Here is a 22,386-nt window from a genome sequence, read left to right on the forward strand (position 1 = left end):
TAACCGACTGAGCCGCCCAGGGGCCCCCTGTCACCACACAGCTGGATTTCCATCTGCTAATGTGTAAAATGGGAATGTTAACAATACCCGTCTCGTAAAGCTTTGTGGACAACAAGTAAAATTATCTATGCAATGAGCTTAATATTTAGCACAATGCCAAGTGCACATTACATACTCCAAAGTGTTACCTAGGAACAGGAAGTCACTCTTGAAACACAACAGGGAGTACTCAAGGGCATCTATTGAGTGAATAAGCTCTTGTGAGGAAAAGTACCCTTAGCATACCCCTTGCAAGTACCCAACAAAACAGAGATCAAACAGTTAACTGAGAAAGATCTCAACCAACTAGCTTTTGGTAGTTTCCTTAGAGCCAAGGTATCCCAAGGCTCTTTAATTAAAAACCAAACACAATATAATAATAATCAACCCTACCTTAAGCAGAACTTCCTCTACTGAAGTGTCACTCCTACTGACCTCTTTGGATTCACAAGATAATTAAGATGCCATCTGTGTGACCAGAGTGCTTGGTCTGTGTACTTCCTTCTTCCCCTTATTCCCATCCAGTGCTTCCTCCTACGTGCCCGAGCCCTGACAATAACCTACCTGAGCTCCTTCTACCAGTAGATTTCATCTCAAATCCATCCTGGAGGACACAACCAACTAAATCATCTTAGGTCTTAGTTTAATGTCACTTTACTTCTCCCCAACTAAAAATGCTTCATAACATCTACTCAACTGTCTACACTCCTTGGAGTAAACAACCCAAGACTGCCTTTCTGTGCCTCATGACATGAAGCTCCACACCACGGAAACCCACCTCCTGATGAGAGATGAATAAGCCTTGGTCCTTCATGTCATCTCACTGCATCCATTTTGTAACCATGAAGTCACAAACATCCTGTGTCACAAATTCTCCACCAATCTACTGGCTGCCAACAATCTTCCTTAGGCTCTTAAAACCCACACTTAAAATTTTTTTAATGTTTATTTATTTTTGAGAGGCAGGGAGAGAGAGAGAAAATGCGAGGAGGGGAGGGGCGGTGGGGGGGCGGGGACACAGAATCTAAAGCAGGCTCCAGGCTCTGAGCTGTCAGCACAGAGCCCGATATGGGGCTCGAACTCACAAACCACGAGATCATGACCTGAGCCGAAGTCACACACTCAACCGACTGAGCCACCCAGGCGCCCCAGACCCACACCTGAAATTTTAACTAATCAAATAATAGTGTTGGTATCCAGAACATAAATAAACATCTTGCTCTACATTTTTCCCCACATGCCAAATGTCTTACATTCCCAAAACCGTATTGTAAATGGCTAGAGAAAAGCTGGCCATGCCTTAAATCGCTCTTCAAGATAACACACTCAGGGGCACCTGGGTGGCTCAGTCAGTTAAGCGGCTGACTTCGGCTCAGGTCATGATCTCAAGGTTTGTGAGTTCAAGCCCCGTGTCGGGCTCTGTGCTGACAGCTCAGAGCCTGGAGCCTTCTTTGGACTCTGTGTCTCCCTCTCTCTCTGCCCCTCCCCCACTCGTGCTCTGTGGCTCTCGAAAATAAATAAATGTTTAAAAATAAAAAATTTAAAAAAAACCACACACTCACTACCTAAACTACTAGACACTGGACAGTCGATAAATGAGGCCAAGGCTCTGGAGAAGGACTAGAGCAAGAACCAAAACCGTGAAATCAGAAATACAAAATGGCTCAAAGAGAATCCACTGGAATATTTTATTTATAAGAGTGTGTAATGTACATATTCTTATTTTCTTGCAATCAAAATAAGATATCCAAAGCTGAATTTGCTCCTTGGTACGTAATTGTTAACACATTCAGCAAAAAGGGGCATTAGTAATCAAGCACATCTTTGGTCATCTTGAAAATGAACAGAATTCATCCTAAAACAATACTGGAACAGAAGTTAAAAAGATCTAGGTTTTATACTAGATTCACATTTTTCCTTCTGTGACCTTAAGAACCTTCACCAGATCTGTTTCCTCACCTAAAAACTGAAAAGGGTATACTGGCTAATTCCTCCATGTTTTTATAAAATGCCAGATAACTTCAGCCAGGTCACGATCTCACGGTCTGTGAGTTTGAGCCCTGCGTCGGGCTCTGGGCTGATGGCTCGGAGCCTGGAGCCTGTTTCCGATTCTGTGTCTCCCTCTCTCTCTGCCCCTCCCCCGTTCGTGCTCTCTCTGTCCCGAAAATAAATAAAAAAAAAAAAAAAAAAAAAAAAAAAAACGTTTAAAATGCCAGATAGTCAAATGTACATTAAACTCGTTTCTAACTTTCTCAGTGAGCCAGTCTCTAAAGATTAAAAAAAAGAAGCATCAGCTCTCCTTTCAAAGAGCTGAGTTACATAAAGTGAACGTGACAGTGCAATGCAATGCAGAGAGGCAGGCAAAAGTTCTAGAAAAGAATGAGATAGGCGAGAGTCCACATAAAGGTGATGCCATTCCAAAAAATACCCAAAAAAGAGTATGTGAAACTGACCAATGACTTAGCCTCCTTGACCACATTTACTAAAATGTTAAAGAGGATAAGCTTAGCAACTCACTAACTTCCTTGAAGAAATCAATCATTAAGAACAGCTAACGCTGGGGCGGCCTGGACGGCTCAGTTGTAACTGACTCTTGATTTCAGCTCAGGTCATGATCTCATGGGTTCATGAGCTCAAGCCCTGCATCAGGCTCTGTGCTGACAGAAAGGAGCCTGCTTGGGATTCTCTCTCTCTCCCTCTCTCTCTCTGCCCCTCCCTTGCTCATTCTCTAAATAAAAAACAAACATTTAAAATAAAAAAGAGCTAACCCTTTTATCAACTTACAAAGTTGGGATTGCTCATAAGCACATTTTCCCTTAACTCATATAAAATCTACCAAATTTCTAAGTGGATTACATCTAACCGATCCAGAACTAAACTCTTACAAGCAATGGTAAAGTGCCAGCATATAAGTCAACTGTCGCTGAAACAATTAGAATTTTACTTTAGGGGCGGCCACCTGAGGGGCTCAGTTGGTTAAGCATCTGACTCCTGACTTAGGTTCCAGTCACGATGTCACAATTTGTGGGTTCGAGCCCCATGTCAGGCTCTGCACTGACAGTGAGGAGCCTGCTTGGGATTCTCTCTCTCCCTCTCTTTGCCCCTCCCCTGTGTGCGCTCACGTGCACGTCGTGCTCGCTCTCTCAAAATAAACTTTAAAAAAAGGAAATTAACTTTATATGACATAAAATTTAAGCCCAGTACATAACACAGTACTACTTTTCACCAAATAGTCAAGATTTTCTAAAATTTGGCACAATGCTCATTTTCTGTATAAACTTAATTTTTATAAAATGAAGTCATACTTTGTATGACAAAAGCTAACCCAAAGCAATTTTAAACTAAAAGCAACAGGTTAATAACTCAGTAATTGACACAAGATTTTCTTAAAGTTATTATGTGGTCTTTTCCCTAAACAACGTCTTTAGTTTCTGTCCATTGAGAAAATAACTACTAAGTGCCTATTATATATACTTACATACATACACATATATATATTGGGGGGGGGGGGGGCAGGGGGAGAGAGAGACCCTGAAGGAAAGAGCATTTATCAAAACATGTCAAACATACTCTAACAGTAATTAAAACCAGGAGCCTGGCCCATTAATAGATAACATATGGAACAGAACAGATTCAAATGCATCTTCATATACACACACAGAGATAAACATTATAATTTCAAATGGGGGAAAGCATACATTGTGTAAGCAACAGTACTATGACAAATGGCTATCCACACATACCGAAAAATAGTCTATCTGAAATGCCACCTGTTTTTACCCTTCAGGTTACTTCTAAGGACTAAAATGAAGAGTGTGGACTCTTGTTATCTTATAACAAGCACACTGGCAGTTTTGACAAGAATGAAAACGGGTACAACTTATAAGATTTAATCTGGCAATACGAAAATATAAATTATGTATTAAGATGTACAAACCAGCAATTCTACCGCTGGAAATATATTGAAAGCAAAAAGACAAGTGTACAAAGGTATATATCCAATGAAATCTTTATTTTTAACAATGAAAATTCAGAAAACTATCAATCATGATTGATCAAATTATGCTGCAGCTATATTATGTGACATCATTTAGATAAACGTTAGCTCTATACATATTGATTACTGATATATTTATTATTCAGTAAGAAAAATTAGTTACAGTACATATCATGTGATTCAGTAGGCAGATTTTATTTTTATCGTATTAACTAATGCTGACGGAGTACGTGTATCCACAAACATTCAAAAAGCGTGGCCTACAGCAACTTTTTTCTAGATATGTCTCCTGAAGCAAAGAAAACCAAACCAAAAATAAACTATTGGGGCTATATCAAAATAAAAAGCTTCTGCACGGTGAAGGTAACAACCAACAGAACTAAAAGGCAACCTACGGAATAGAAGATATTTGCAAATGACATATCTGATAAAGGGTTAATATCCAAAATACATAAAGAACTATAAAATTCAACACCAATTAAAAAGTGGGCAGAAGACATGAACAGACATTTCTCCAAAGACGTATAGATGGCCAAGAGACTCGTGAAAAGATACTCAGCACCACTTACCATCAGGGAAATGCAAATCAAGACTACAATGAGATACTACCTCCCACCTGTCAGAATGGCTAAACTCAAGAACAACAAATGTGGACAAGCATGTGGGGAAAAAGGAGCACTCTTGCACTGTCGGTAGGGATGCAAACTGGTGTGGCCACAATGGAAAACAGCATAGCGGTTCCTCAAAAAGTTAAAAATAGAACTATCCTATGATTCAGCAATTGCACTACTGGGTATTTATCCCCAAAATATAAAAACACAAGGGACACAAGCATCCCTATGTTTACAGCAGCATTATTTACAATAGGCAAATTATGGAAACAGCATAAGTAAATGTCCAATGATGAATGGATAAAGGCGATGTGGTACACACGTACACACACACACACACACACACACACACACACAAGAATATTATTCAGCCATGAAAAAGAATGAAATCCTGCCATTTGCAATGACATGGATGGAGCTAGAGAGTACAATGCTGAGAAAATAAGTCAGAGAAAGACAAATACTATATGATTTCACTCATATGTGGAATTTAAGAAACAAAACAAATAAGCAAAGGGGAAAAAAGAAGCAAACCAAGAAACAGACTCAACTTTAGAGAATAAACTGATGGTTACCAGAGGGGAGAGAGTTGGGGGGGGCCCAAATGGGGATTAGGGGTGCACTTGCGGTAATGAACACTGGATGATACATGAAGTGTTGAATCACTACAGTGGACCCCTAAAACTAGTAACACTGTATGCTAACTGAAATTAAAATAAAAACTTAAAAAAAAAAAACTCTGGAACAACTTAACATCGATCTTTTTACAATGGCTATTTCTGGATGCGGGCCTTTCACTTTCTTTGGTGTCCTTAAAAATCACATTTATAACCAGGCGTAAAAATACTTCCATTTTGAAAAAGAAGAAAAGACAACAGTTTATGCACCACAAAGAAATAAAAAACTTGAGTATGCTGCACTAGAACAGCTGGTCCAACTGAAAGAGCAAGTCAATGACCCCCATCTGCTGTCCCCATTCTAGCCCCCAATTTGCCATCCCAGTGTAGATATGCCTCTCCACTCCACAACCTTCCCTACGTGGTCATTCATATTTAGTTCTCCAACTGCTATCTTTATGTCCATGTAAGAGGGAGAACAGAACTGTGAAAAGAACATGAGATTTGGAACCAGAAAAGCTATTTTTAAAAATTTTTAAACGTTTTTATTATTTATTTTTGAGAGAGATAGAGAGACACAGTACAAGTGGGACAGGAGCACGGAGACAGAGGGAGGCAGAGAATCCAAAGCAGGCTCCAGGCTCTGAGCTGACAGCACAGAGCCCGACGCGGGGCTTGAACCCACAAACCGCGAGATCACGAACCTGAGCCGAAGTCGGACACTTAACCGACTGAGCCACCCAGGTGGCCCTCAGAAGCCTATTTTTAAGTCTTATTCCCTCGATCGACTGTGTGTGACCCTGACTAACCTCATCAAACAAACTGGTTTTTTTAGAGTTTCTAGTGTTAAGTAAGCTCTACCCCCAACATGAGGCTCGAACTCATGACGCGAAGATCAAGAGTTACATGCTCCACCAACTGGGCCAGCCAGGCACCCCCAAACTTAAATTAGTTTGATTACAAAAAAACTCCCTATCTCACAGGGTTGTTGTGAAAATGTAAAGAATCTACACATAAACGGAAGAGTTATGCAAACTCGAGTGCAATACAAACATCATCAGTTACCGTTTAACCCAGATCTCTGCCTCGGGGCACAGGACTAACACTCAGCTGATGCTAAATATCAGCCGTTAGCAATCATATTGTTTGCTGCAAACCTGACATACCCACATTTCAATTCAGTGCTTTTCCTTCACAACTATTTACTCCCTAACTTCTTTAGTCAAAAAAAACCCCTCGTTCCCCTGCTGCTCGGAACTTCAGTTATTTCTATCTAAATCCTATCCGTTTTTCCTTCAGAATCCAACCCTTCATTTTCCAAGGACACACCCCTTATTTTAGAGCCTAGAAACTCTTCCCACTGCCTTACCCTACCCACTGCCTTCCCACCCCAAGCCTCCCTGCGCGCTCCCACCAGTCACAACCACTGCCATCAGGCTGCATGCCTCCTGTACCTTCAAGTACCTTCCCTAGAACCTCACAGCTGCCTACAGCAGGTCACAGATCAATGGCATACCTCGCTCTGTAGCTTGTTTCTTTGCAGCTCTCTCCTGTGACCACAGTACAGTACCCCCAGTATGGTTTCACTGAATTTCATTATCTGTCTGCCCCTTTAAGGGTGTGAATTTGCCACCTCTGGCTTAAAGCTAGATTAATATTAAACTGTCACACTTTGAAGCCAGATTTACCTCTATGTGAATCCCATCTCTCTCAATGAGGCTCAGATAATCCATATGATCAGTTTACCATCCGTGGGCTGAAATGATACCTTCTACAGAGTGTATCTCAGACTCCATTACAGTGCAAAAACGGTGGCGATTATAACTAACTCCAGTATTCACAGACTTCATAATTAAGCCCTAGTTTACCTTTCTAGAAATATCTCTAACTACTCCTCGACAAGAAACTTCTATTCTCTCCCTTTATATAACCCTGCCAGATAAAACTCCCCCAATTTCTGCTCATCTGAATTTTACTCATCCAAGTATGGTCCCAAAACACGGTTCTATTAGCACTTCTGGGACGTATTCCCTAATCACAGGTGGTCCACAAGAACTCTTTTCCCTCTGAATTTACGGACCTACATAAGGTAGTAGAATTATACTGGAGAAAAAAAAATCTCATATCACAAAAGGACATTTGTTCTTCCTGGATCCTTCTGGGATACGGTCAGCTATAAATGAGGGGACTTAAAGGGGTGATATAATTTTCTTTTTTTTTGCTTCGAGATATAGTTCTATTTCTTAAAAAATGCTTCCATTCACTTCACTCCCAGATACATAGGAGTTACAACTAGACTTTCAAGTCCAGAAGAAAGAAAGAAAAAAAAAAGCATCTCCAATACCCGTGAAAACCACCATCTATCCAATTTATCGATTGGAGATGAATTTACAATTTCCTCTTTTGAGAGAGTACCGATAATGATTAGGTCAGTCATTACAGTTCATTGTCAATTTTCCAAAATTTAGGATTAGCTTCCTTATGGGGAAAACAAAGGGCGGGAAAAAGCCTCAATTTCTGACATCCCAAACTGAACACATTCAATCATTATTCACACTGCATTTGTTGAACACTCAACATAAGCCAAGACTGTGCCAGGTGCTGGGATTACAAGTACCCACAAACTGCTTTCAGGTCTAGCAGAATTCACAAAATTTGGATGAACTATACACACTGGCCCAAAAGTTTCATAGGGAAAGAACAAGAATTGGAAATAATTTTGTCGGATTTGTAATTCTGCAGGTTGCAATTTGACCTCAAGGAGGGACCACTAGGCGCTGCATCAATGAAAATAACGTTCACCACAAACGGAATGTCTCGGTTACCCAGGGACTGAAAGCTGGACTTCAAACCCTCCAAATCAGATTATTTCCATCTGATCCTACCCTTTCTCTGCCAAGAGGAAAAGAAAAAGAGAAAAAGAAGAGTAGGTCAGCCATTTTCCTCACACTCCCCCCAAAAGAACCTTCTCCATAAAAGTTCAAGGCCTCCTAAATGAATGCCTTATCTACAAGTAAATACGCAACTTCAAATTCAGACAGCTCCAACAGAATGAAGACAACAGGACTACTTTTAATAGTCTGGCATATTCCTTCAGATTTTTCTCCTATGTGTTGAGAAAAAAATGTATGTGTGTAAACACGGACAGTTTTGTTTCATAAGAATGAGATAACACCACGCGTAATGCTATACAACTTATTTGAGCTGAATAATATATGTGGGAATCTTTCCCTCAATACACATAAATGTATTCAACATGTTGTTCTCCTGCCACTCATAAAAAATTATGCAAAACGCATGCTTTACTGATAATCTGAATTTGAAAACATTACTAGTCTTAAAAAAGTCCCTATAGAAAATATCATTAGTTTTGTCATTTTGAATTAGTCTTATTCACAAAAAGTAAATTCATTTTGTATTATTGTGTTTAAACATGTTTTCTTATACATACTATGTCACTTGACAGCTTCTGCTTAACAGAAATTCAAAAAAACTGTTAAAATGAATTTAAGTCAAGTTTACTAGAAAATAGCCGTCTTGCCTCCAAATCATACCAAGAACGGAAGCCACATCCGTTGCTTCTGCATTAGTGTCACCAGCTGAGCTATGACATCCAGGGCTGCACCTGGTCTAATTTTTGAGGGATGGCAGTACCAAGTGGGGACCCTCCCTGTAAATGTGAATTCAGGTTTTCTAAACTCTTAATATTCGCAGAATTGTGTCTATAGCAAAAGTGTTATAATTCTATGCTTCGTTTTAGAATACTTAGTTTGAAAACGCAATCAAAATTATATACAGTAAATTCTGAATTAGCTTTGTTCTAGGAAGCCTATGTAAAAACACAGCAATCTCAAGAAAAGGATGTGCATATCTGGAATTTGCAAAATAGCACCTAAAAAAACAATAGATATATTAGCGGTACGGTACTGATTCGAGTAACATTTCAACAGATAGTCTGGATAGTTACTGATCAATTATTACGTGTAGAGTATGAAGGAAAAAAATGATGTGTTTAGTCCCGAACCAGTAACAACAACAAAATGGAAATGAGTCATAATTATTTTCATCCTTTAACACGATTACAAGCTAATAAAATACGAGAATTCAAAAGAGGGCAAAGTCATGGGGGGTGATTGGGAGCGTGGGGTGTCCTCCATAATCCTGAGGGTACTCACTAAACAGCTGTGGAAGAAGAAACTGACCAATGAAAGAAAGGGTGCATGAAAGTACTCAAGTACTCTACTTGGAAAAAGTAATTTAAAAGGACCTCATCTTTATTGAGGGATGGAAAGAAATGCCATCCTCTCAGGAGACAGCCAACAGAGGTCCACTTACAGGCAAATTAGGTTTATTAGGGCCACAATAATAAGCAAACCAGAAAAGTGATAATTAAAATTCACACGCTTTTATCAACAACAGTAAGTACATCTTTAATGCAGCACCCTACAATCTGTTTCTCTAGCATCATACCTATTCCAGCATCTTAAAGCAGGCTGCATTTGCAATTTATCTTCTTTAACATTTCTCAAAGTTCACCATTTCCTATAATCTTATACACAAAGCTTACATATAAAGTTCTTCTAATTCATTGTTCATGTTACAGGAGCTAAAACTGTGTTGCAGGGGTTTAACATTTCCTGAAAACATACGTGAATTTAGGTACAAGTTGCCTTCTAGCCTTGCTGAGTTTACTGGAACAAACCTCCGTGCCTTTGCACATGCAAGATTACGGCACTTTACAGCTTCCTTACTGTTACCCAAAAAACCTGACTATCTACAGAGCCCTCTCTACCATCATTCTCCTAGTCATGAGTCACCCTCCCCTCATTCCTATCAGTCCACCCTCAGTAACCTTTTCACTTTTTCTCTGTATGCCAAATATCTCACTCACAGCCTTTGCATTTACTATTCCTTCTGCCAAGAATGCTCTTGCCTCAGATCAGATAGTCACACAGCTAGCTTCCTTGCTTCTCCTGGGTCTTTATTTCAAAGTTAACAATCAGTGAGGACTTCCTTGGCCACTTTATCCAAAGTTTCAACCCCTCAATCCTGACACTCCTCTCCTCCTGTTTGTTTTCCTTCCCGGCCAGCATGCGTCTCTTACTCCATATTTTTCTTGAATGAGTACAGGATTTGGTTTGGTTTGTTCACTGCCAAATCCCCAGTACTTTTACACCAGTGTGCCTGGCACACAGTAGGTACATGATCAATCCCAAGCCAAAATTTGTTGAGGTGGATAGGACATCTTTTTAAAGAAAAGGGAAGTGACTTATCCATGTCAGATCATGATTCTAAAAATATCGCTACACTCCATAAAAACCCAAATCTCCTTCAGTACTTTTCCTTCAAATTTCCAATAATGCTACAATATTGCAATCAGTTTTATACATGACTCCAATTTTCTATTATAAGGCAAGAACAATTTCTTACACATTCCTCTATTCCTTGTAATTACTGGTCCAATGGTCTACCTGTAGTAAGTAAATAACTGCATGAATGAATGTGTGTAGAAAGGCACTGCTAGATTTTCACTTCAGTTTCTTGAGCCACTACTATCTGTACTACAAAAGAAAAGGCTTAATTGGGGTTAGAGAATAGTACTATCCAAATAAGAACATTTTACTAGATATCCCTTTTAAAAAAACACTTATAAGTTACACACATCCGCAAAGGGCAGCATATAGCAGGTGCTCAAACATTTGCTGAAGGCATGAAAATTTAAAGACAGTCTCAAAATCAGAAGCCAAAGAAAAGCTCCTCTTAATCTTACATGACAAAAATTTAGGTTCAGAAGTGTGGCTTTTCAAAAACAAAGGTCTTGTGTCCTCTGCCCTTTAGGACCTGATGAATCTGACTTGCTAAAAGTCAATGTGTCATGCATTCTGAATTTGTATGTGTTAGCAAGGGCCAGAAAAATTTTCTGAGACAAGAGTACTGCTTCACTGCCTTCCCTGTCATCCAACACCATCAGAACTAGGCCAATGATTAATCCTAAATTTGACTATCATGAAACATTCAAAATAAAGAAAATTATGCGCCAAAAGCGGTCTGAGTCCATATCTAATGTCCATCAACAGACATTTATCAACATAAACACCAACATAAAGCATCTCTTTCATAAAACTCTAGATTTTAAACACAACGTAAACACTAAAATTAAAAAAAAAGACAGGAATGTTACTGAGAAAATGTGTTCATTAAGGCCACACTCTGCTACAACACTAAATACAGAAAAAGCAAAAAACATCTTCCCACCCCTAACAATTGTCTGTTTACTAAAGCAAAAAACCCCCCAAATAAAATCTTCAAGGTACTTTTGCTTCCCATAGTAATATCACCTCGGAATGGTAAAGACCCAAGTCGTATCAAATATCGAAATATAATTCTGTGACTCTTCATTAAGCGGATTTGTCGATGTAAATTAAAAATCGTCTCCTCCTAAGTTGCTTACCTTCTGACCCATCGGACAGATCAACAAGCAGCATCAGCACCCAAAAACCTAGAAACTATACAATAAAATAACAGGCACATTTTCATAGGGCCCAAATCATCGCTCTACGTACAGTGAACTCGAGGCAAACATTGTTATCTAGCTTAATGACTTGTAGTAACAAGACTCTATCAACAGTGAGCACATTAGTCTTCCTTGACATCCAGGCACACGGCACTTCGTGGTATGACCGCACTTTAAAGAGTTCCTGATGGAAAAGACTAGATTACGAAACCATAAACAATAAACATAGTACATCCACCAGGCGGTGGAAGAAACTATTCATTCCCCCCCAGAAGCTGCCATTTCTCCTGTTGTTCTCCAGCTTCGACTAAGGAAGTTGTGAAATCCGCAAACACACCCCATCCCAAATCTATCAGTGGGGCGGGCGGAGGCTGAGTCATTCCTAAGAGTAACTTTATACCGATCTCGCACTCCGGGGTCGGGACAAAGGTATCTCTGCGTTCCTCCCGCTGTGTGCTGCGTTCGGCCTCGGCCCAATTCCTCTCCCCGGGTTCTCAAGTCACAGACAGCCTTAGGGCTAAGTCCAGCCGTGACCACAAGCCAGGATGCTTCCCGGTAGGGTCGGCGTCCCTCGCCCTCCGCCACTCCCGAAAACTCGGCCCGCGGCCGGCCGGGGACGCGTTCACAGGGAGGGACCCCGGCGGCCCCGGCCGAGGAAGCCGCACGCAGGCCCGCACCGGGCGAGTCGGCCCCACACCTCCCGCAGCCCAGCGGGGCTTCGACTCAGACCGCGTGTCTCCACCGGGGCTGTCGCGCTAGGGAAGCAGCCGCAGGGCAACACCTGCCGCGGCCGGATGCGCCGGGCCCGCGGGCGCACACACCTGCGCGCGGGCGGCGCTCGACCCGGCGGGGACCCCGGCGTCCCCGGCCCACTGTGTCCGGGCTCGCCGCGCGGCCGCGGTGCCAGATGGGGGAAGGGGACCCGGGCGGCGACAGCACTTACCTGGCAGCACCTCCTCCTCCACCGGCGGCAGCAGCAGAGCCGGCAGCCCCTGGCACCATCTTCCGCCGCCGCCTCGTCCGCGGCGGCGGCTACCAACCGCCCATCGGGCACCGCCAACCGACACAACCGCCGGCGTCCCAGGTGCCGGTCGCGGCCCCGAGCTCCGGGCGGGAGGGAGGGGTCGGGGCGGAGAGGGGACGCTGTCAGGCCCCTCGGCTCTGGGTCAGGGGCCGGGGGGCAGGGGGCCGCGGCCGGTCAGAGCCGAGGGGCCGGGGCGATACGGACACCCCCCAAGGCAGCGCCGAGGGCTCTGCAGGGCCGCGGACACCGCCGCGGTTGGGTTTGTTATTGTCGACTCCGTCCCTTCCTCCGCGGAGCACGCCGGGAAACGGTGGGCGGGGGGTGGGGCGCGCCGGGCGGCCGGGGCGGCGCAGAGAGGCGCGCGCAGGTCCGGAAGTCGGCAGGCCGCCGGGAAAAGGGGGGGCGGCTCCGCCCTCAGTCGCGGTCGGCCGGCCTGCGACTTCGCTGTCCTCTTCTGACCCGGGGACACAGCTGGGGCGCCCTTTGGCGGTGCGAGCCGCGGTCCGGCCGCGGACTGCCCCAAGGTGATTTTGACCTTTCTCGCCACCGCGAGTTGGCCTGAGGCGGACCCCGCCGAATTTTGGATCAGCCCCAGGTCAAACAGCTTATCTCTTTCCACCTGTCGCGGAGGAGCGGGGCCCACGGAGGTTGTGTGCCCTCGTCGCCCGTCCGCATACCGGGCAAGATCTGTAAGAGGATGACGTACCTGGCTGTGGCCCGGCCAGGCTACATTGCCACCACCACACCCCCACCGCCGGGACTTGAAACAGCTGATAAGTGGCTCGGGTAACTTCGAGTGTGGGGCGGCACGATTTTTCTCGGACCAGGTAAGCCCAAGAAAATGTCCAAGAGACCAGAAGGAGTTAAGGCTTGGTCGATTGGTGTAAGCAGCACGACCCCCCACTTTTCAGCTTTGTAAACGGAGTTGGTTCTCAGGTGGGTTAGCGTGAGTTCCCGAGGGGACACGATTTCCGGGGGATCCTGAGTGTGTGCGGATGATCGGCCACAGGCAAGGGCTCGAAACTACAAGGCTTTGGGTATTAAAATGTGGTGAGCAGGAGTTACTCGTAGAATGATTATGCAACACTCTTTAAATTCCTGTTCTGTCGAGGCATGTCTGGTACAAGTGAAAGCCGAGAGGTGCTGTCGCTGTCGGAGCGCCCTTGAGTTGGGTTTACGTAGAAATGAGCATTACCACCGTTTTCAGGAGCACCGAAACGGAGCAAATACTGTTAGGAAGCAAAGTTTGCAACCCTTCGTTTATCACGGTGGAAACTGGTTTAAAACAAAAGAAAACATTGGACTGGACGACTGGCAAGCATGAGGGATTTTTAGTTTCCATCACACTTACCCGGTATCTGAAAGTTTTATTTGAGAAGAGCTTTTCTTTGTTTTCTTACTTTTTTTTTTTTTTTAACCACTTTGTGTTTTAGTTTACATTCCTGTATATTCCGAGAGAATCTTGTCTGGCAAATTATTTTATTTGTTTCGTTTTTATTTTTTTTTTTAAGCTGGATTTTTTTTTTATACCCCCAGCAAGATAGAGCTGAGAAGTGAAAATTGAGAGGTTAAATTGTTCTTATGCCTCGGGAGGAGGTAGGAACTGGCAGGACCGAAGAAAGACGCTGATTTTATCAGTCACTGCATAGGAACGGGCACACAGAAACTAGGTAGTGAGGAAGATTTGGCCAAAAATTGGTTAAGCAAAACACATTGGGCCTCTAAAGAATATACCGGTGCTTGAACTTCTCTTAGCTGTCACTGACACCCGTCAGTCCCAAATACCACACACTACAGCCCGGAATGTGAAAACATCACTGAACTATGCCAGTGATAATCTCTTAAATAATGAAATGTTTTTCAATGTTATTTGTCTGACTTCTTTCTTTGGAAAACAAACAATTCAGTCCTCATCTTCTCCTAGTCATAGTTTGGAAGAAAGGACCAGAAGTGATTGGTTTATACCTTAAAGGTTGTACATCCGCTCCAGAATATAAAGGTTAAAAGTTCATATGCGTTCAGTGGTGTTTCTTAGTGATACATAACATTAGCCTTGTTATGTATATGGAGGCATCTGGAGTAAGTACTCTTACAAATTACTGATGCTTACGTCCATAGTAGTAAGTTTCTTTTTTTTTTTTTAATTTTTTTTTTTAACGTTTATTTTTTTTTGAGACAGAGAGAGACAGAGCATGAACGGGGGAGGGTCAGAGAGAGGGAGACACAGAATCTGAAGCAGGCTCCAGGCTCTGAGCTGTCAGCACAGAGCCCGACGCGGGGCTCGAACTCACGGACCGTGAGATCATGACCTGAGCCGAAGTCAGACGCTTAACGGACTGAGCCACCCAGGCGCCCCCCATAGTAGTAAGTTTCAACAGGTTACATCTTCTTTCCTCCGAGAACGACGTTGAAAACTCTGTATTCTCCCTTCCTTAGTAAATTAAGACAACAAAACTCCCTCATGCAGCATTACTTTTCTACCAAGCTGCTTGACTGATAAGAAGTCCACACTCTATAGCCTCATTTCCACCTGCTGCACTTTTCTCGCCGAAATGCAAACAGATTAATAGGGGCCTCCAAATTATTGCGTTAAATGGACAGTGCTGATACTTTCTTTGAGCTTTCTCAAGCACTCGCTTCTTTTTATTCACTCTTTAATTTGCTTCCCTTTTGCAGTGTCTCCCTCTTCGCTCTTAAATCTCTGTCCTTTCATTTGGTCCTCTTCCAGATTATCAGGTAATTATAAAATGATGTAAATGATGCAAATATTCCCAGTGGGAAAAGAGGTGAGAGGCTTAATCTTGTCCTCATTACATGATTATTTCTTAATTTAATAAACATCTGGGGCTTTTAATAGATTTATAGTGAGGGCAAAAGAGAGTGGTTGTCTTTAGGAGTATGTAGGGGTTACACAGAGTCTATAGAGAAACACCATTAAGTACTTCAAATCAGTTGGAATCTTTAAAATCCTGTTTTTCCTTCAGGTCTCCATTTCAGGGTCACTTTCTCAGGGAATCCTTCCCTAACATGTCTGCAGTTCCTCTAGATTATTCTTTCACTATCTAACATGCTGAAATGTAAGTCCTTTTTTAATAGAGGGAACTATTTCCCCAATATGTGGTATACACACAAACATTTGTTGATGGTGCCCTACGCCTTTTTTCCGGCCTTCAATTTATACTTAGACTCACCCCTCAACCAGTCTCTGTTATTTACACCATCCAGGACCATGTTGGTCAGGTGTCTTTCCTAGGGGCCTCACTGGTTTTGTTTTGCAAATTGGATACAATTTAAGCTTTTTAACATAGCATCAGAGCCTCTTCATTTTGTAGCTACCCATCTCTCCAGCTTACCTCCTGGCACTTTTCCCCTTTACACATGTGAGTTTCCTCATCCAGGAAATGTTCCTCCCTCCTTGTTCATTTCTCACTCATTTTTTCAAACAGCTTGGACAGCAGCCCGCATCTAACTTCTGGGCAGTATAGTGATCCACTCTGTCTGCTGCCTCTGCTCCATACCACACAACTATAAATTCTTGTCTCCCCTCTAAGTCTATGAAACCCTAAGGTTTAGGAACTATGAATTATTAATTTTTAAGCTGCTAGAACTTTCTAGAGAGATTGGCACATAATTAGCAATTAATAAAATACTTGTATTGAAGGTTGACTAAGAAGTTACTGTGGAAAGTTGCTGCCCTCAAATATCTCAAAAGCCTGTGCAGGGGACCATTCAAACATCACTGGTCACAAGTTTAAATGACACTATTTCCTTACCCAGAATACATCAGGATATTGGGGAGATTGCAGTTTACAGCTGAATTTTGTTAACTCTGCCTGATTGGGGATTTTATTCTGCATGCATTACGAATTTCTCAACCTAGCATAATTGCCCTCATTTTCTCTTAGGTTATGTTCAAATAGCCAGCAACTGCAATTAACGTAATTTGGCTTTTTTCAAAGAATGGGTTAGAGTTGACCATTTTTAAAGGTTAGCTCCTTTTAAAAAAGTTTTGGCTTTCATTTTTAAGATCATAGCTAATGATGTATAAAACGCGGTCATGCACTAAGAGGCTCTGGCACTATGATTGTCAAGTTAATATTCTCAGTACTGTTTACGGATGTTAAAGCTGCCCTACTCAGCTGGTTTGTTGGTACTCACATATTATTAATGATAATGATGCTAGTTAACTTATGAGTGTGTGTCTTCAAAGCTAGTGATGAGTGTAATGGGCCAGTGAACAACACTGTGTCTAACGCTGCAACACATACAACACTTCCAGCCTGCTTCATTGCCCAACAGATTTAAATTTTTTTTTTAACGTTTATTTATTTTTTTTTTTTGAGAGAGAGACAGAGCATGAACGGGGGAGAGTCAGAGAGAGGGAGACACAGAATCCGAAACAGGCTCCAGGCTCTGAGCTGTCAGCACAGAGCCCGACGCCGGGCTGGAACTCACGGACCGCGAGATCATGACCTGAGCCGAAGTCGGCCCCTTACCGACTGAACCACCCAGGCGCCCCCCCAACAGATTTAAACCAATAGATTAGCACAAACTATTTGTAGTCATTTTTCACGTTAAGTTCTTGTCTTTCATTATCTTGAAGAGTTTTTCAACCAAGTGTCCAAATACACAGCTGAAATGTCCTAAAGCAGAAGCTTATCAGTTCTACAGATACAGAGACAGATAGACAAATATCAAGTGGTAGTTGGACTTCAGGTGGTGCCTTTCAAACTTCTTTATTGTGACTCACATTAAAAATTACGTTTTAGGGGCGGCTGGGTGGCCCCGTCCATTCAAAGTCCCAACTTCGGCTCAGGTCATGATCTCGCAGTTCGTGAGTTCGAGCCCCGTGTCGGGCTCTGGGCTGACAGCTCAGAGCCTGGAGCCTGCTTCAGATTCTGGGTCTCCCTCTCTCTCTACCCCACCTCTGCTCACACTCTGTGTCTCTCTCAAAAATAAATAAACATTAAAAAAATGTTTAAAGATGGGAATGCAAGCTGGTGCAGCCACTCTGGAAAACAGTATGAAGGTTCCTCAAAAAACTAAAAACAGAACTACCCTATGACCCAGCAATTGCACTGCTAGGCATTTATCCATGGGATACAGGTGTGCTGTTTCGAAGGGACACATGCACCCCCCATGTTTATAGCTGCACTATCAACAATAGCCAAAGTATGGAAAGAGCCCAAATGTCCACCGATGGATGAATGGATAAAGAAGATGTGGTTTATATATACAATGTAGTCTTACTCGGTAATCAAAAAGAATGAAATCTTGCCATTTGCAGCTATGTGGATGGAACCAGAGGGTATCATGCTAAGTGAAATTAGAGAAAGACAAAAATCATATGACTTCACTCATATGAGGACTTTAGGAGACAGAACAGATGAACACAAGGGAAGGAAAACAAGAATAATACAGAAACAGGGAGGGGGACAAAACAGAAGAGACTCATAAATATGGAGAATAAACTGAGGGTTACTGGAGGGGTTGTGGGAGGGGGGATGAGCTAAACGGGGAAGGGGCATTAAGGAATCTACTCCTGAAATCATTGTGGCACTATCTGCTAACTAATTTGGATGTAAATTTTAAAAAATAAGAAATAAAATCAAATTTAAAAAATTAAAACATTATACGGGTGCCTGGATGGCTCAGTTGGTTGGGCATCCAACTCTTGATTTCTGCTCAGGTCATGATCTCACGGGTTCTTGAGTTCGAGCCCTGTGGTAGGCTCTGTGCTGACAGTGCAGAACCTGCTTGGGATTCTCTCTCTCTCTCTCTCTCTCTCTCTCTCTCTCTCTGTCTTTCTTTCTCAAAATAAATACATTTTAACATTGTGACTTGGTGCATACATACAGGCCTCTGTCACTGAAACCATGTTTTATGAAAACAATACTTGCGACTCACTCCAATATTTTCTATTCTATTTTTGTTGCAATGCTAATCTTGACCCACTAAATTGATTTTACCACCCTTCAATGGCTTGGAAGATCTTAGATTTGGCAACAGGCCGCAAACCTTGAGATATTTTGCCCCTGATTTTTCCATCAGTGCTTCCTATGCAGACTACACCCCTGGATAGTAAAGTTTGTGATTATGTTTATTTAAAAAAAATAAATAACCTAACTGAAGCTGGTGCAACACTAGTGAGTGTATCTTAGATGACAAATGTGGGCTTTAGGTGCAGACCTATTTGTCTTAATAGCTTTATCCAGTTTCTATTCATTTTCTCCATTTTTACAGATGGGGAAATGAGGGGTTAAGTAACCAATTCCTTCTAGGTAATGTCCTGCAGCTAGAAACTGTATTGGCCAGTATAGGAGCCCAGCCAATTTGACAGGCTGTAGCCTTAAGCACCACATTATGCTGTCCCTTAATTTCCTGCATTCCTAGAGGGGGGAAAAATTAAAATTTTAAGTCTAGCAGTAGGCCACAGAATCTCAGCACTATTCACATTTTGGGCCAGGTAATTTTTTGTTATAAGAGGGCTGTCTTCTACATTTTAGGATATTTAACAACATTCTTAACTTCTACCCGCTAGATGCCAGTGGCACCCCCAGTTATGCCAACCAAAAATGTCTCTGGATGTGTTGTAATGTTCCCAGAGTGACCAAATCACTTTCTTCCCAGAACCACAGACTAAAGCATGGTACATCCATACAATGAAATGCATTGCAGGCTTTATATTGTAGGGAAATATTTAATGACAAAGGAAAATAAGTTAAAATACAGAACTACTGTACTGTTTTTCAAGGTGCACTCTTTTTGGTATGTTCACATCTCTGAAATCCGGATGCATTTAACAATGAATAGGGTCCTGCAAGCTTCTTGATACGGGAAACCAAGGCAAATGAAAAGTTTCCTTACTGCCTACAGCCCATTGACAAGTCCTTGAAACAGGCAGAGTCACCTTTCTCTGGGGACTCAGCTGCCTCAGTCATGACTTTGCTAAGGGCAAAAGGCAATCTTAGCTTAACATTATCCCATCCCCCAGGATCCTATAAGTCTACTTTAACATATAAAAATTCCTTTGGAAACTTCTTTATCTCTACCCCCACGAGCTCTATGCTGGCAATCATACTCCAAGCTTATGGCCCACTGATGATAGACATCTAAAGGGTCCCATGACTGAGGTTTTACTGGACAGTAATAAGTGACCTTTTCCTAAACAATACCCCCCCTCAAGGTCCTGGAAACCTTTCTTCCTAAATTCCTTAGAGACTTATGCTATCCCTAACCCTTTCCCAACCTGAAGGTCTATAACCAGTCACCTGTGACAAACCCAGTGTAGCTCTTTTTGCCCATAGGTCCTGTCCCCGTGCTTTAATAAAATCACATTTTTGCACCAAAGACGTATCAAGAATTCATTCTTGGCTGTCAGCTCTGGACCCATACCACCGCTCCAAAACCACATCATTGTTACCCAACTGCCCTTCATTACCTGTTTATGCAAGATATCAAAAACACTAGCTTAGAAAAAAAAAATCCTAAAAGCAATGATGGAACATTCTTTTGAACACAAGGTGTCAAAAGTTTGTGGAGAGAGGGGATGGGAGACGTAATGCATCAGACGTGGTGGACAGCATACCAAAAAGCAATCCAAAGCCTGCTCTAAGAATTACAAAGCCAGCATAGGAGACTTAGCACCATGACTTGACTCCATGATGGATTTTCAGGAAACACCTGTTGCCAGTGCTTTCACTGGTGAAAAGATGAATTCTATGGAAAAAATAAATTCATTTTACTCAAATTTCCCTTTTTATTTATTGTGGGAGAGAGAGAGAATCCCAAGCTGGCTCCGCACTCTCAGTGCAGAGCCCAACACGGGTCTCCATCCCAGGATCATGATTTGTGCTGAAATCAAGAGTCAGATGCTCAACCGACTGGGCCAACCAGGCGTCCTCTATTTTTTTTAACTTTTAATGTTTGACTGCCTTGATCATATGAAATCTCTTTTTCTACCCAAGTTTATATTTAAATCCCAACTAGTTAACATACAGTGTAATATTAGTTTCAGGTATAGAATTCGTATGAAATTTCAATAAAAACTGTCACTGTCTCTTCTGGCCATTATTATTGTTACTGAAACTAATTTTATTGCATAGAAGAGTAGAGTGTTAAAAATAAATTATCCACTCTAAGTGTCAAATACACTATACAGTGACAAGGCCCAGGACTTACTTTTTTCACTAAGCTCTAGAGGGAATTCTAACGCAAACTTAGCCTTGGGAAACAGAAGAGTAAATCTGTAAAGATCCCTTTGATCCTACTAAATCTTCCTTCTGCTTTAAATCCACTGGTACCACCCTCTCTGACAATGAATTCATCAGAAACATCCTAATCTATTCACAACACTTTCTGAATCTTTGTACCCTTATCAAGGGATTGATTTGAACTTGTCATTCTTAAATGTTCCTTCATTTTTTTTTGAATTGCGCACATTGTTTCTATACAACTGAAGCATAAGCTTGTTTGCATTTAGAAATTGGAAAGCCTGAGATCTTATTTGGATTTAGAAGATCACTTAATACTTATGATTTCGATTTCCCCCGTGTTCACAATACCTGTTTTAGCTTCCCCACACTACTCTACAGGTTAGAATGAAAACTGCATGTAAAATTTACTGCACTTTGAACATTTTGTACAGTCGCAGAATAATGCTAACAGTGGCTGCTCACACCTTTTGAAAACTACAACCCCATCAGTTCTTAAAACTGATGAAGTGTTTTCGTGCATTTTCATACAAACATCTAGTTACATTTAACAATAAAAGAATGACTTCAAAATATTTCTTAATTTTATACCTTGCTTGTTATTTACATTCATATTGTAGGTTTTTTGTCTCCTTTCCTTCTCCCTTTCGTGCCTTTGTACCCCCGAGGTACTGGAAACTGATGAAAGAGAGTTGGTTATGTTAAATGCCTGTCTTTTCCTGTCCGTATTTAAGGCTCCAGGGAACTACTTGACGTTCCTGTTTCAAGAAGGTTGAAAATATCCAACAGCGCCAAATAAGCTGAGCATCCAGCCTTTGAAAAGAAGTTACGGTATGGATGTCTTCAACACAGTGGATAGTAGATTCAAAAGAAGCAAAAAATCTGTATTAAGTGATTAAAGACATACATTGTTTTCCTATTTCATGAAACTCAGTAGTATTAACTCTTTACATGAAAACATTTTTATTATATTTCTGTGTACTGGCAATAAACATTTGAAAACATGAAACTGAGAAATTTTCATTTATTTTTTTTTAATTTGTTAATGCTTATTTTTGAGAGAGAGACAGAGACCAAGCACCAAGCGGGGGAGGGGCAGAGAGAGAGAGGGAGACACAGAATCTGAAACAGGCTCCAGGCTCTGAGCTGTGAGCACAGAGCCTGACACGGGGCTCGACCTCACAAGCTGTGAGATCGTGACCTGAGCCAAAGTTGAATGCTTAACTGACTGAGCCACCCAGGTGCCCTGAGAAAATTTCATTTAAATAGCATCCATTTAAAAATATAGTAGGAATAAATTTAGCCAAAGAAATTCAAGACGTGTACACCGAAAATTGTAAAACATTTTTTGAAATGTTGAAAGAAATTAAA

At 41.9% G+C, this 22,386-nt stretch overlaps 1 protein-coding gene and 1 long non-coding RNA gene across 7 annotated transcripts in view; one reads left to right on the forward strand and one right to left on the reverse strand.

The window, feature by feature from the left end:
* RB1CC1 (RB1 inducible coiled-coil 1) overlaps positions 1-12,999 on the reverse strand; it is a 91,694-nt gene extending 78,695 nt beyond the window's left edge. For all 6 annotated transcript variants that reach the window (XR_006198273.1, XM_042923715.1, XM_042923717.1 and 3 more), the window contains exon 1: positions 12,722-12,999. The gene's annotated coding sequence lies outside the window, so the exon portion shown is untranslated. The remainder of the gene's footprint in view (positions 1-12,721) is intronic.
* A 164-nt stretch (positions 13,000-13,163) lies between these two features.
* LOC122210815 lies at positions 13,164-22,024 on the forward strand. The gene is made up of 2 exons (XR_006198275.1): positions 13,164-13,629; positions 21,750-22,024. It is a non-coding gene; the product is annotated as an uncharacterized LOC122210815 (long non-coding RNA).
* The last annotated feature ends 362 nt before the right edge of the window (positions 22,025-22,386 follow it).

The sequence above is a fragment of the Panthera leo genome, chromosome F2 (assembly GCF_018350215.1).
Source record: "Panthera leo isolate Ple1 chromosome F2, P.leo_Ple1_pat1.1, whole genome shotgun sequence".
In the NCBI taxonomy this organism is placed as follows: domain Eukaryota; kingdom Metazoa; phylum Chordata; class Mammalia; order Carnivora; family Felidae; genus Panthera; species Panthera leo.